Genomic DNA, 15,082 nt, shown 5'->3' with positions numbered 1-15,082 from the left:
TAGTTCCAATGCCTCACTCTCAAATCTCTTGTCATACATTAATTTTTGACTTGAAATTGTGGTTCTAGTGTTTTCCACCACCACAATGAGAATAGGTAGGTAGATGAGGTAGAAGAGTTTAAACCCACAGAAAAAGTGAGGGTTCTTCAGGTAATTCTGATTTTATTCTAGCTGAAGGGATTTGTTTTTTATTTATTTTTCCACCTAACTATTAATTTACCACAAGCCTTAAAAATATGCATTGTGAGACTTGGGGTTGTGAACACACAATACAATATACAGATACTATATTATAAAATTGTAAACCTGAAACCTATATAATTTTATCAACCAATGTCACCCCAATAAATTCAATAAGAAATTTTAAAATATATGCATTGTGAGAAAAAAAAGTCACGCTAGTTATCTCTATTTCTTCCCAGTTTATAAACAGAAGGTTTTAGTCAAACACAATTAAAGTGTAAGTAAATAAATAAGTGTAAATTTTAATAACATTCTTTCTTCCAGAAATAAGATTTTTCTTTAATTGTTGTCACATTATGTTTTCTTTCTCGACCTGTGGTGGCGCAGTGGTAAAGTGTTGACCAGGAATGCTGCAGTGGTCGGTTCAAAACTCTGGGCTTGCCTGGTCAAGGCACATATGGGAGTTCATGTTTTCTTTCTTTGGAGTAACTTATATATATTTTTCATCAGAATGTCTTTTGTATAAAGAGGTTAAAATAAATCATTAATTGACTTTAAGAAAGTCCAAGTAAAATTTGATGTACTATTTGAAACATAGTCTAAGAGCAAACTCTTTATGTATGTGTGTGTTTAAATTTCACATTGATTATTTTAGGTAAGAGTAATAAGAGTCTATGGCAATAAATATTTTTAGTGAAATAAAATATAGCTTCTCTGCAGGGAGCAAAAATAAAGAGAAAATTTGAACTCATACACATTTCACCTGGATTCTGGAATGACCAGCTAGATAAGAGGATATAGAATAAAGATGAAAAGAACATTATTTTCTCAATTAAATAAAAAGAACCTCTCTTTGGCACAAAAATAAATGAGTGGTATCTCCAAAGTGATGCAAAGAAAGAGGAAGGAGGTTGTTACTGTTATCATCCTTATTTTTATTAATATTCTCAGGAAGAAATCTTCAGAAATACTTTAAACAGGACCAGCCATTGATAAACAGAAAATATTTATACTCTCCCCATTAGTCAGTCCTGTAGGAGATGAGGAAATGTGTGACATTGTTAAGGTTCTCTTTTCTCTGTATGTTCTAGTAGCAGCTCATCTCTTCTAGCACATTGAAGTAATCTTCTCTGGAGAAGTTCTTCGTGGCCTGAAAGTATTGATGTGTTCCTTTTCTTTAAACCAATAGTATATTCTTTACTAAACTAACATATGTAAGTTAATGCATATCTAATTAATACTATTTGTCACAATAATTTTAAGGTAGTAAAACTGAGGGTTTCTCCTTAGATGACCACTGCTCTTTGATGCCAAAAGAGAGTTCTGTTCTTGCTGCTCTTGCTCCTAGCATGGGCCCTGGCATATTTGGGTGTTAATTTTTGCGTTAATCTTAATCCAGGTTGCTTCTCCTTAGAGTCCTAAATTTACAGTTCTTAGTGCCCAGCAATTTGACTGCCCCTGTATCAATTTTGTTTTGGAAAGACTGTAGCCCCCAAAAGTCCTAGAATAAGGTTGGTTTGGTATATAGGGCCTAGAACTATATTCATTTTTTCAACCCTGGGAAGTCCACTTAGCCATCAAAAGTCTTTCCTTCCAAGTACATGATGACTAACTCAGGTGACTCATCCTTCATGAGTAGATTTCTGGTATTTGTTTCACAAGGGAATAGAAAGGCAAAACATAGATGGCAACATAGATTGTAGTGGCATCTGTCTATCTAAGCAAATAAAAATCATTCCACTGAGGGCTAACCACCATTAGAGTCAAGGAGTGAGATGAGCAAGGATGCTCTTTTCTGTGGAGTCCATGTGACCAATTCATCTCAAAGCTGTGCTGTATACTACAGCCTTGGTGGTTCTGACCATTACTTCAATGTAGTCCTTTCTTTTTGTCTATTTTTCCATGCGCATTTGTAAATATATATAACTTTGTAACAGGGCATTTTTCTACAAGTGCCCTGGGTTCAGGCATCCAAGACAGAGACAGTCAAATTTTAGGTACACAGAGCTTAGGTTCTGCCAGAGGGAAGTTGGGCAGCCTTTTTACATAGACGTTAGATAGAAACAGGGGATTTCCTATGAGGAAACTTCTGTCTTATGATACTTGTCTTTTCTAGTTTAAAAGTTATTAAAGCTTATGGGATGGACTAGGGTGATGCTGACCAAGTTCAGATGTCAATAAAGTACATATAAAAGTGGACAAAGAAGGCATCAAGGGGGTGTGACTCTGTCTAAGTTAAACTACTGGGTAAGAAAATGTATCAAGGGAAGATTGGTTCTGGTCTACAAGAAGTTTGATTCAGAGCCTTTTGGAACCCTGTCATTTTGGAAAGGTAGTAGGCATATGAGTGTATCCAAAGAATCAATCACAACATTGGGAGTTGAAGCCAGATTTAAAATAAGGTAGCTTTTCTCATAGTTGAGAACTCCTTTTTCTGAGCCAAAGTCTGAGTTGGAAGTTTTGGGAAAGGTCAGAGTAGGTATCTGAGTTCAAGCCCCCCTCTGTGGGCTACCTTGACTCACTGCTATTCATAGTGATGAGCAAGTACTCCAGGGACACCCAGAGTTTGATCTACTCAGGAGACAGCTTCAGCTCACATCAGGCGAGACTACCAAATCTCCAGCGTTAAAGACAAAACAACACAGAAGGAGATTCTGAAACAACCAGCATCACAAAAACAGTCATTATGGAGATCTGCAGCCTAAGAGGGAACATTTTGTTTTATATCTAGGAGCAAGATGAGGGCAAAAACAAACAACAACAACAAAAAACAACTGTTGCTTTGGGCAGAATAAGCAACATGAGAATAATTGGACAGACTGGGGAAAGAATGAAAAAATAGACTAGGGGACTTGGGGTTGTTCTTTGAAGTTCTACAGCAGAGCTACGTTGTTGTATTCCAAGCTAGGGAAGTAGATGATTCCAATTACATATTCAAGTTCATAAGACATATGCAAAAGTTTATGCTGTTTCTATCTCCCAAGTCATCAAATGTTCTTCAGAATCATGAGTTTGAATGGCCTTATAATAGTCCATCCTATGGATGTGAAGAGATACTTTTTCTGAGGTGCTCAGTACATGACTAATAAGAAAATTAGCCTCATCATAGAATCTAATCCCAAAGGTAAAACATCATTGTATATACCAAACAGAATTTAAGCCCCTGAGTCTGAGAAACCTGTGTTCAAACCCTGGTTCTTCTCTTTTTCACTATGTGATTTTGCTCAAGTTATTTAAACTTTTAAATTGTCTAAACTGGGTCTTAATTTTTTCATTGAAACAATGGGGATAATCAATCATATCTGCTTTGCAGGATAAAATAAGATAGTGTATATTAACCTAAATAATAATATAAATAATACAAGATAGCTATTGTAATATTCTCCATGTGGACAAATTAATTTTCAAGTTCTCATTTCAGTATGGTTTAAGTTTATACTATTAATGTAGTAGTTATATAAGGAACATATTTTTTGATGACTTTTAAAAATCCTTCCTGTTTCTTTAAAAAAAAATGCCCAAAGGAAAATGAAGAACTGAAAACAAGTTCCTCTTGGGATACCATTTCTCTCTCTCCAAATATGGCACAATTGTTGGTTGGCAACATTGCATTGGCTGAAAAATTAAAGAGAAATGCAACATGTTAAAGCAAATATGCTAAGTAAACAAATTGCTTTTATAAGTCTCAAAAGTCCATGTGGATAATAGCAAAATGGAAAATTTTACAAGATAAATAACACTTAAAATTATTTTGCTTTTTAATAGTTTAAGATTAAGTCTACATGTAAAGTATTCCTTTTAAACTAGTTTTCCAAATTTGAAAACAAAGAAAAACTTAAAACAATTATTTGAAATGCTGTCTTCTTAGGATCCGGGGGTTCTGGTTCTCAGAACTGAGATGATCCTTAGATTGGCATCTGTGAACTAGTTAATGACATGAAGAAGACCTTATCTTTTGTTAGGGTGGGTTTTTTGTTTGTCTGTTTTTGACAAAGTGAAGTGCATTTGAAATACAGAATGATATTTTTATTAAGATATATTAGTATATTTTGATGGGCACTTTACCTGCGTGCCCTGGCCATGAATCAAATCTGGGACATCCACACACTGGGCCGATGCTCTACCACTGAGCCAGCCGGCCAGGGCCTATTAGTATTTTCTTAAAGCCATGTAATACATTTAAAAATTTTTATAAAGCTATATATGTTCCTGATAGAAAATCTAAAAAATGTAGATAAATAAAAAGAGGAAAATAAAACCACCCATAATCCCATCTGTCAGAGATAATTATTAGATATATTTATGTCTTTAAAATGCATTAATAGCCTGACCTGTGGTGGTACAGTGGATAAAGTGTTGACCTGGAATGCTGAAGTTACTGGTTCAAAACCCCAGGCTTGCCGGTCAAGGCACATATGAGAAACAACTACTACAAGTTGATGCTTCCCACTTCCACCACCCCTACTCTCACTCTTTTCTCTCTTAAAAAAAAAAAAAAGCATTAATGCTTATCTTAGTCAGTTTGGGCTGCTATGCCAAACTACCATTCCTTAAGTGAAGTAGTCATATTTTAAATGGTAAGGAACTGAAATTGAATTCACTTGGGGAGGTTCAAGTGGTAGACCAAATTCATGATTTATGCTATTTAGAAAGGGCTTGCTCTAATTCAAAACTCCATAAGCATACATTACGTGTTACATCACATTATTTCTGTACCTTTCATGTAGAGATCAGTTAGGATTAAAAAGAATAAGTGTGGATATTATGAATCATCATCAGAGTCCTAGAATGGTGAATAGAGGGCCATTAGAATTCTAGTACAACAGCAAGTCATTTTGCACAGAGGAAGATGTTCAAACTTGGTGAGACAGCCTGAGGTAATGAAAAACTTCAGACTTTAGAGTTAGAACCTGGGTTTAAATTCTGGTTCTGTTACTTATCAAATGTAAACAACAACAAAAAAATGGACCCAATCCCTTGGAGCTTTAATTTTGCCACTTCGCGTACACAGTTAATATGAACTGGTTCACTAGGCTGTTGTGCAGTCAGTTCCTTTCTTTTCCTTTATGCCTTATTTGAGGTCACTTAACTAGTGAACTAGTATCCTAGAGCCTCTACCCCTGGGTTATTCATCTTATGTTCTGTTCACTATATCCTGGCTCCTCTTCTAGTTAAGTATTTTGAAACCTGTACATAATTTTAATTAAAAATTGACTAGAATGAAACAAATGTGGCAAATACTCTGGTTGACCCAATCTTCTCTGTCAATGCTTTCCAGGTAGAGACCACCAGGAACACACCTGTGACTGACAGGTTGGATTTATTACTGTTTGCAAAGTAGGAGACCACACACTATGGGCAATGTGGGACATTTCAGTAGTAACTGTCTAAAAAGATTATTATAAGCTTGAGATTCAAGTGATTTGGGGAGAAGGTTTAAGAAAGTGGCTCTCCTCTGGATTGGCTGCTATCAGGAAATGGAGTAATTCTATGAACATTTAAAGACTATTTTGTATAAGGTGAAAGAACTGAAGTGAGGCTAAGCTGTAACTAGAGAGGAGCAGCAGGTCTCCCTATTTGCCAGAATATGGAAATGTTTGGAATTTTTGTGGTTTGCACAATAACCTTGTTTTTGTGCTTGGAGGAGACTGTAGAGTTGCCTTATTTTTGTCACTTCATCATGGTCACTGATGGGGATTTGAAAGCTTGTTTATGGTCAACAGGAGAACACCAAGGCCTCTTTGTGAGGGCTGCAGTAGCTCCTAACAACATTAAGAACTTGCTATAAGTGTTAGGTCAGACTCTAGATGTTAGGAACTACTCTTTTTATTTCCCATCTTTCTTCTCTCTTGCCATCTTTAGGCCAACAGGGACTTTGGAACAAAATTCTGGCCAAAGAGACACAAACACACATTTCCTGGGAGCTTCCTGAGAAGTCATTTACTTTTAGATATTGGTACCAACACTTCTCGCTATCTCATCCTCCTTCTTGCCAGTGGAGAGGGGATATAATTGTATTATAGAAGCTACAGCAGCCTTTTTGTAATTATGAGGGAAAAGTTAAGGAAATGTCAGCCTTCATAATGATTTATCTGCTGAACCAGTCCAACACTGTTAACTCTGGGTTTCTCATTATGGGAAACAACACTCCTGCATTGGAAAAAAAGCTGCTCTAGTTAGGCTGTTACCTGTAGCTAAAAGTACTCCTAAAACATTAATTATTCATGTTCATTATTTACTAAACTAGATTCTCTTCTGGCAGCCAAATGTTTTTATGGTGGCTTGGAGCATAGTCTATTTGGAACTAGAGCCTGGCAATGTTCTATTTTAAAAAGAAAGTTAGGCTTATATTAGATGGGTAAATTACTATTTTTTCTGCTTTGTAAGGTTTGTCATTATTCTTTTATTCAGATGCAATTGCTTACTTGGTTTCTGAAACCTGCATAAAAATGAAAGCTTTAGAAATCTTCCAGATTAAGTTCAGTAGAAGAAAGTGTGGGTACATTTTTTGTAGACTTAATTATTGAAAGGATGAATACAGCTATAAACCTAATTGCTGGATAATTGTGACTTCGCCATTGTAATTTCTTTGCTAAGAGAAATGGGTCCCTTTAGCCATTGTAATTTGTTAAACATAATACATTTGTTGGTGTTAATGCTCATTGACTCAGAAGTAGAAAAAACTGTTCTCCTGGGGGATGATTCCCTGATTACTCTGTGCCACTGTGGTTAGCAGGTTAGACACCATAGGATAGAATCAATGCCCACTGGAAAACTGATAATGTGTTGGGAAGTGAGGATGAGGACAATAGTTAATTACTATTAATATTTAGTAGGCAGAGAGACTAAACCACAGGGCCAGAAGGAATTCAATGTCTGCTAGATATGAGGTAAGAGTTCTTAATGAATAATAAATGAAAATGTTCAGGGGAACGTCATGTATTGACAGCTAGGATTTGTATATTGAAAGTTATGTGCTTAAAAAGAAAGTAAGTAGAATAAATTTTACTCTATCTACTGGTAATTATTTTTCAGTTGTTTCTTTTCTTATCTTGCCCTTCACCTTACACATAGTAGGTGCAAAAAGTTGTTCAAGAAGTAGTTGAAAATTTGTATTAAAATTTGGCTCTGCAAAATAGCTCTGCAATAGTGACTATAAGAATTTATCAAAATATTTTCTTTTGACCCTGGCCAATTGGCTCAGTGGATGTCCTGGGTTTGATTCCTGCTCAGAGCACACAGGAGAAGCGACCATATGCTTCTTTCCTCCCTTTTCTCCTTTTCTTTCTCTTGTAGCCAATGACTCTATTGGTCCAAGTGTCAGCCTGGCTTGCTGAGGATAGCTCAGTTGGTCTGAGTGCCCACCTCTGGCACTGAGGATAGCTTGGTTGATTTAATCATCAGCTCCAGATAGGGGTTGTTGGGTGGATCCTGATAGGGGCACATGTGGGAGTCTGTCTCTCTATCTCCCCTCCTATCACTTAAAATTTTTCTTTAAACAAGAAATTATTTAAAAGATCACAATTCATATATTACTGAGTAAAGTATATTAATGTTTGCTGTGGTGAATACAAAATACCCATGGGCAGAAAAATTTAATAATTGATGAGGGAGAGAGTCTTGTCCACTCAATTAAATAAAATGTGATCTTGACTGGAGTGCTTGACCATACTAGGAAAAAATATATATCAATGCATAAAACAAACCAGCATCTCTAATTTTCTAGTAAAAACTTAACAGAAAATTACAAAATAGTTTCACAAAATAAGTTTAATGTTCTACACTGAAAATGTTTATAATAAGACTGATTTTCCCCCTTCTTCTAGGTTGTATAGGCAGAATAAATCCATCCAAATAAAATGCTTCCTATAAACTTAATTCACCAGGGATGAGAGGTTATTTCTTGAAGTTATATGTTAAAATTATAGGATCTATACACTTTCACAACTTTTAATTTATTATTATTATTATTATTATTATTTTTTTTTTTTTAAGAGAAGCATCAACTCCCATATGTGCCTTGACCAGGCAAGCCTGGGATTTTGAACTGGTGACCTCAGCATTCCAGGTTGATGCTTTATCCACTGCACCACCACAGGTCAGGCCTATTATTATTTTTAATTGCATTTATTGGGGTGACACCGGTTAACGTAATTATATAGGTTTCAGGTGCCCAATTTACAACTTTTTAGTAATTTGCAGAAATATGCTAAAAGAGGAACACACAAAATCCTAATTCTGTTGTAGCCAAATTCAGTTCAATTGCCATCGTGGAGGGGTCTCGGTTTCACTCCAACTCCTGTTTCTCCAGGAAGGATGCTCTTTGAAACGGATAGAAGATCCATGCTGGGAAAGGTATTGCAAAAGAAATTCAGAAGCTTATCTGTTTTTCTGATTTGGGTTTTTTTTTAAAGGGTACTGTTGCTATTCCTGCAGGATTAAGTTCTAATGAAGTATGTGTTTTGATGAATTTATTTTGAGAGAGTGAATGAAGGAAAGAACTCTCAGTATTTAAAAGTCAATTCACTAAGATCTTCTCTCTGAATCTGTTAAAAGCCATAATGAGGGTAGAGAAAGTGGCAGTTACTATTCAGTGAAATTAAGTATGAAATTGGATATACAAACTTTCCAATAAGAGATAGAGAAGGGATTCTAGAAGGGTTATTTTCTGAGTGACATGACATAACCCTGAAGGGAGAAGCAGGAGTTTTCTAGGTGGACAGGAACAGGGAGAGCAGAACAGTTTCAGACTGCAGCCAGAGATGTTCCTAAAATGGGCCATGGAATACTAAGAAATTTTAGGAGTTCAATGAATACATTATATTAGGACTCTTAGGCCTTTTCTCTTTTTCCAGCAGAGAGAAATGTCGAGAAAGATGCTGTGCAGGTTGTTCAGAGTTAGATCATGCAGGCATTGAATGACATGCTAAAAAGAGTTTAGATTGTGTCCTGTAGTCACAACACCCTAAATTCATTGAAGCAGCAACTCATTTCAGCAATCCTTGTGACTGAGAGAGTGCCTGACATTGTAGCTGCTTACTATGTATTAAGTGAATGAATGAGGAGCCATTAAAGTATTTTGAGAGAACGGGCAACCAATTAAGATTTAAATTTTGGGAACATCACTGTCAGTAGTGTGAACACGGAGGAGAAGGGTGTGTTTAATATCCATTGCTGCTGAAACAAATGATCATAAACCTAGTGACTTAAAACTATACAGATTTATTGTCTTAACAGTTATTTGGGTCGGAAATCCAATGTGGATCTCATTGGATTAAAGTCTATTTGTTGGTGGAGCTGTCTTCCTTTCTGGAGGCTCCAGAGGATAATCCATTCCCATGACCTTCCCAGCTTCCAGAGGCCTCATGCACTCTTGGTTTATGACCCCTTACTTCATCTTCCTTCAGCCACACTGTGTCTTGGACCCTTCTTTCTTCTTCATGTCTTTCTCTGACTACAGTCCAGAAAGCTCCTCCCTTTTTTTAAGGCTCATGTGATTAGGTTGAGCCCACTTGGGTAATCCAAGGTAATCTCCTTCTGTCAGGGTCATTAACCTTAGTTAATCACACCTGCAAAAGTCCCTTTAGCCATGTAAAATAAAATAATCCTAGGTTCTGGGGAATAGGAGTCCCTTATTTGGTCTACCACAAGATCATGAAGAAACTTCTCAGTACTCAGCATGTGAGACTCTAAGGAAGCAAATTGTGACAGGGATAAAGCTAGTTCACTAAAATGTTTTGCTTTTCCTCTTGGGCAGAATGATAGGCTATGTCATGCATCCGTTTTTTACTTATTTGTGATCTAAGTGACTAAATTCTAGCCAATAGGAGCAGTGTCTGCCTTCTCCAGGCCTAGCCCATTAAACATCTTCCACTTTATCTTCCAGGCCGGTCCCTCTCCTCACTGGCTGGGTGTGGAGGGATCCAGCTGTGTCAATCAGCCCCTGAAAGAGAACCCAGTCTCTAACTAGAAGCAGCTGGGTTCCTTTGTAGAGCAAAGACCCCTACAGAAGCCACACTGTTACCAGGATTTGCATAAGAAATAAAACTTGATTGTACTAGCCTCTGAAATTTGGTGTTTTCCATGGGAGATAGCCTATCCTGACTAATATGGAAATTTGTCCCTAGCAGAGGGGTGCTGCTGTAATATCAACAGATATGACATTGACAGTGGTTGGCCAGTGGGCAGTGAGAACCCTAACATTAGGGGCTTGAAATAGAGAAACCATGTTATGAAGGGAGGAAAACATGGGTAAGCTGTTGTCTGGGATAACTTGGAAGGCAGGATTTATGCCTAAAAATTCTTATTGCCTTAGGACAGTGATTCTTAACCCTGGCTACATATTAGACTCATTTGGAAACTTTAAAAAACTGTTTATGCTCAGATGCCACTCCCAGAGACTCTGACTTAATTGCTCTGTTATGTATGTGCTAGGGGTGATGGTGGCGGTGCTGTTAGTATTATTTTATAAATTTCCCAGATGATTCTAATGTGGACCTAGACTTGAGAAGCAAAACTCTAGGTCAAAGGTCAGCAAACTTTTTCTGTAAAGGGCCAAATAGTAACTGTTTTGGCCTTTGGCAGCAATATCATCTCTGCTACAAGTATTCAGTTCTGCTGTTATAGCATGAAAGCAGCTATGAGGATATATAAGAAAGTGGATGTGTCTGAGTTCCAATAAAATTTTATTTACAAAACAGGTAAGCAGCTGGATATTACCTGTGAGCCACTGATAGCTGATCCCTTTGCTAGAACAGTGATTCTCAAAACTAACTTTTTTTTCTCAGAGCTCCTTAAGTATTTTAGAAACTTCTTTTTAAATGTAAGTACATTGCAGCAAATATAATACACTGTCCAGTGATAGAATGACACAGTTTAGTAGCATTGCCTTGATTTGTGCTAAAGGACTGACATTTGTACCCACCATATTTTTTTCTTTTTTTTGTAGTGTCAGTGCAAATGCTAACACAAGGTAAATGCAAATAACTTCCTTATTATTATTTAAGTATTTTTGACATTGTGGATCCACTAAATAGGTCTTTGGGATTCTCGGAGTTGTGTCAACCACACTTTGAGAACCACTGCTTCAGGGAAAAGTATTTTAAGGGAATTAGAGTGTTAGTGTCTAATAGCTATTATTGACTTCTTTTGGTCAGATGTTAATAAAAAGAAACATAGAAACAGCTGGCCAGTTTTCAAGCTGGATAGAAACAACAGGGAGAATACAAAGACTTAGGGTGAAAAATGATTGGAAAGCCACTGCATCCAGATTCCAAACGGAGCTGCAAAGGGCCAGTAGAACTTCTTAGTTGGACAGCATGGTTTAGTTCTGTGGAAACGATCAGATTAAAGTTGTGACTTTCCAATAAGAAACAAAAATCAACTAGCTGCAGCAACTTAGTTGAAGTTAAGGAGGTAGGGGGAAAAGGAGAGAAAGAAAAGACATGAGAATTATAGATGGAAGCAAATACAAGAGAAGCCTATCAAACTTTTGAAGAACTTGTATTGTCAAGAATTCCAAAATAGGCTAAAAAATGCTTTCAAGTGAGCTGTAGCATCGGCTTTTGGCTTGCAAACTTTTGGTAACATTCATTTCAGCTGTCCCCAAAAGTAATTAATAGTAAGAACTCTTAAGAGCTGAGGGTCAAGGAGGAAAGGGATAAAGGTATTATTTCCATCAAGCAGAATTAAAGTTTAATCAAATAACTCACTCTCTCCCAGGGTAGGACACTTACTTCATAAGGCCTGCCAAGCAGAATTTTAGAATTGCTATGGACTAGTGAACACTATCTGCCATTATTACCCCTCCCCTCAAATGGGAGTTTCAATTGTGTTTATTCCCTCTCTACTCATATTGTATATCGAATAAGCCTATAATAAGACTCTGCCTTCTCTCTGCTCTCACTTGCCTGCCCATTACAAGGGTCTGGTAGAGGAGGGGGTGTGGTCATTAGCTGGAAGAAGCCTGATTACCTGAATGGAGCAGCTCCTGCCCTAGAGCTTGCACTAGATTGTGACATGAGCAAGAAAAAAATCTTTATTGTGCTAAACTACTGAGATAGTTATTACCACATTTGTTACAAATGTTTTTGTTATAACATTGCAACTACCATGAATAATGTAGAAGCTATTTCATTGACCTAACAAGAAATTGAACTAAAGCAGTGGTAGAAAGAATAGTTAGAGGAAGAATCGATAAGCTTTCATAAACTGGGGGTGCAAGGGCAGAATAAGGGGGAGCAAGGAGTCTAGGGTGAGTTCTAGAGTTGTGTTCTGGTTGAAGTGGTTAGAAGTTTTGAAATGTACTTGTAGAACAATTCAAAGAAGTCCAAAATACAGTAGCAGTATGAGGCTAAGAGCTTGGGAAGGAGGTCTGGAAAGGAGGCACATATAGGACAATCACTAGGGTATATAAGTGGTGGTTGAAGCTATGGGAATAGTGATGAATGGAATGTTTTGGGGAGACAGTTCGGAGGGAGAAGAGCAGAGAGGTCATTTAATTAACAGCAGGGAGACTAGAGTCTGCAAAAGAGAGTGATACTAAACACCCAGAAAACATAAAAAAGATGACAGGAAAGAGTAAGTCACAGAAACCAAGTAATAAAACAGTATAAAGAATTATGAAATGATAAACAGTCAAATATGACAAAGAGATAAAATATAATAAAAGCTAAATATTTATTAGCTTTTAAAATTAAAAGGGTATCGGTGACCTTCATGAAGATAATTTTTATGAAGCATTGATGTAAAATTCAGATCACCATAGGATAAGTGCCATATGATTTTGTGGATGACAAAACAGACTGAAGCTGTTAAATCTTGACCAAGGTCCATAGTAAATATTAGACTGGCTTTGAAATCTTGCCTATTCGATACTATAACCCAGGCTCCTCTACAATTTCCAAACTGAACCAAAAAGTGCACTTAATTAAGAAGCTGATTGGTGATAGTGTTCCTAAAGCAGGGTAAAATAGAAGGCTTATAGAAATCATAAAGGTCAGTGTTTGTTTTCAGAGAGAAAGATGTAGAGAGATTACTAATCTTCTAAATATTTTCTGAGAGAGAATTCTTCCCCCCTCATTTCTTCCCTTCCCACTTTCTGTTTTTTAAACTGATCCTACTCATTTTATTGGCAACTAGAAGTTAAATTTTATAATATAAATGGATGTATCAGTGTTACATTTTTTTCAAATAGGGTAATTTTTTTATTAGAATACAGAGTGTATCAATCCACTAAAATAATGTTTAAGTAACTGATAAAAACTTTTACTCTCTAAAGCAGGGGTCCCCAAACTTTTTACACAGGGGGCCAGTTCACTGTCCCTCAGACCATTGGAGGGCCGGACTATAAAAAAAAACTATGAACAAATTCCTATGCACACTGCACATATCTTATTTGAAAGTAAAAAAAAAAAACCAAAACAGGAACAAATACAATATTTAAAATAAAGAACAAGTAAATTTAAATCAACAAACTGACCAGTATTTCAATGGGAACTATGCTCCTCTCACTGACCACCAATGAAAGAGGTGCTCCTTCTGGAAGTGCGGTGGGGGCCGGATAAATGGCCTCAGGGGGCCGCATGCGGCCCGCGGGCCGTAGTTTGGGGACCCCTGCTCTAAAGTCTTGTAAAACTTAATATGATCAAAAGCTACAAGAGTTTAATAGCCACCTTCACATTTGCCGGATGCCTTGTTAGTAATTGAGTTCTAAAGTATAAACCTTAATCTAGTAAAAAATAGACCCAACTGCTTTTTAAGAGTTTTAACTTATGATTTTTGAAATTAATATAATGAAATGTCCTAAATGCTGTCCCAGAGCAGTATTTCAAAATAAGCTCCATAGCAAAATAAACAAGACAGGAATCAACCTGAAGAAGCAATCATTCTTTAGAGCCAAAGTGACTGAAAATCTTATATAGGAAATCTTCCTTTCTTTTATATCATATAAAGAAATTTTGTATGAAATAAGGGAATGTAATTGCCATCACTTGACTCTATTATTCATTAAATTTTTCTATTTTCCTACAAAGGAAAGTTTCTTATCATGTATTAATTTCCTAATCTGGACTGTCTGCTAGAATATTTTCATTAAAATGTGTTATTTTTAGTAGTAAAGAATCTTCCAGTTTGGGACTCAGAACATTCAATTTGGAGCATACATAAAGCCAAGAATAAATACAGTCAGCATTTCAGCATTATTAAACATAAACCTTGATACTGCCCTACTTCAGTAGCAATTTTTACTAATATAATTCATTACTATTATTCCCTTTTGCATTTCTATAGCAACTATTTCTATGGAATTTATACATTTGGATAAAGTGTCCCAGTAGAAGAGAAAAGAAGCATTTGTAATTTTTTGAAGGCTGTGTTGTAGTGATAAGGAATTGAGAAATAATCTGTCTTTATGCAAAACAATTAAAAATGTTTGCACACACATATTTGATACATGTCCCATTTTAAAGACATTAAGCCCTATCTGATTACCCACATTTCCTTCAAACAGAGTGACAGATGATAATCTCTTAAAAATTAGTTGAGAAGAAACAGTTTAGAAAGAAAGAAGAAACACTCCAATCTAACCTGAAAAATCTGTTATTTTTATATTGCACATGTGGGTTTTCATAAGAATAAATATAAATAGAATGATGTAGCTATCATACTAATTACACATGTTACACAGGAGATATGGAAGTGGATATGCTCCACATTTTAGGGGACACTATTTTGCAATGCACATTGCCACATAAGAAATCTAAAGAAAACAAAGTTTATGAAAAATCAAAACTAGACTAAACTTATTTTTTTTTCCTGTATTTTTCTGAAGCCGGAAACGGGGAGAGACAGTCAGACAGACTCCCGCATGCGCTCTACCGGGATCCACCCGGCACACCCA

This window comes from Saccopteryx leptura, chromosome 5 (assembly GCF_036850995.1).
Source record: "Saccopteryx leptura isolate mSacLep1 chromosome 5, mSacLep1_pri_phased_curated, whole genome shotgun sequence".
Classification (NCBI taxonomy): Eukaryota; Metazoa; Chordata; class Mammalia; order Chiroptera; family Emballonuridae; genus Saccopteryx; species Saccopteryx leptura.
Note: the sequence above shows the minus strand (reverse complement) of the source record.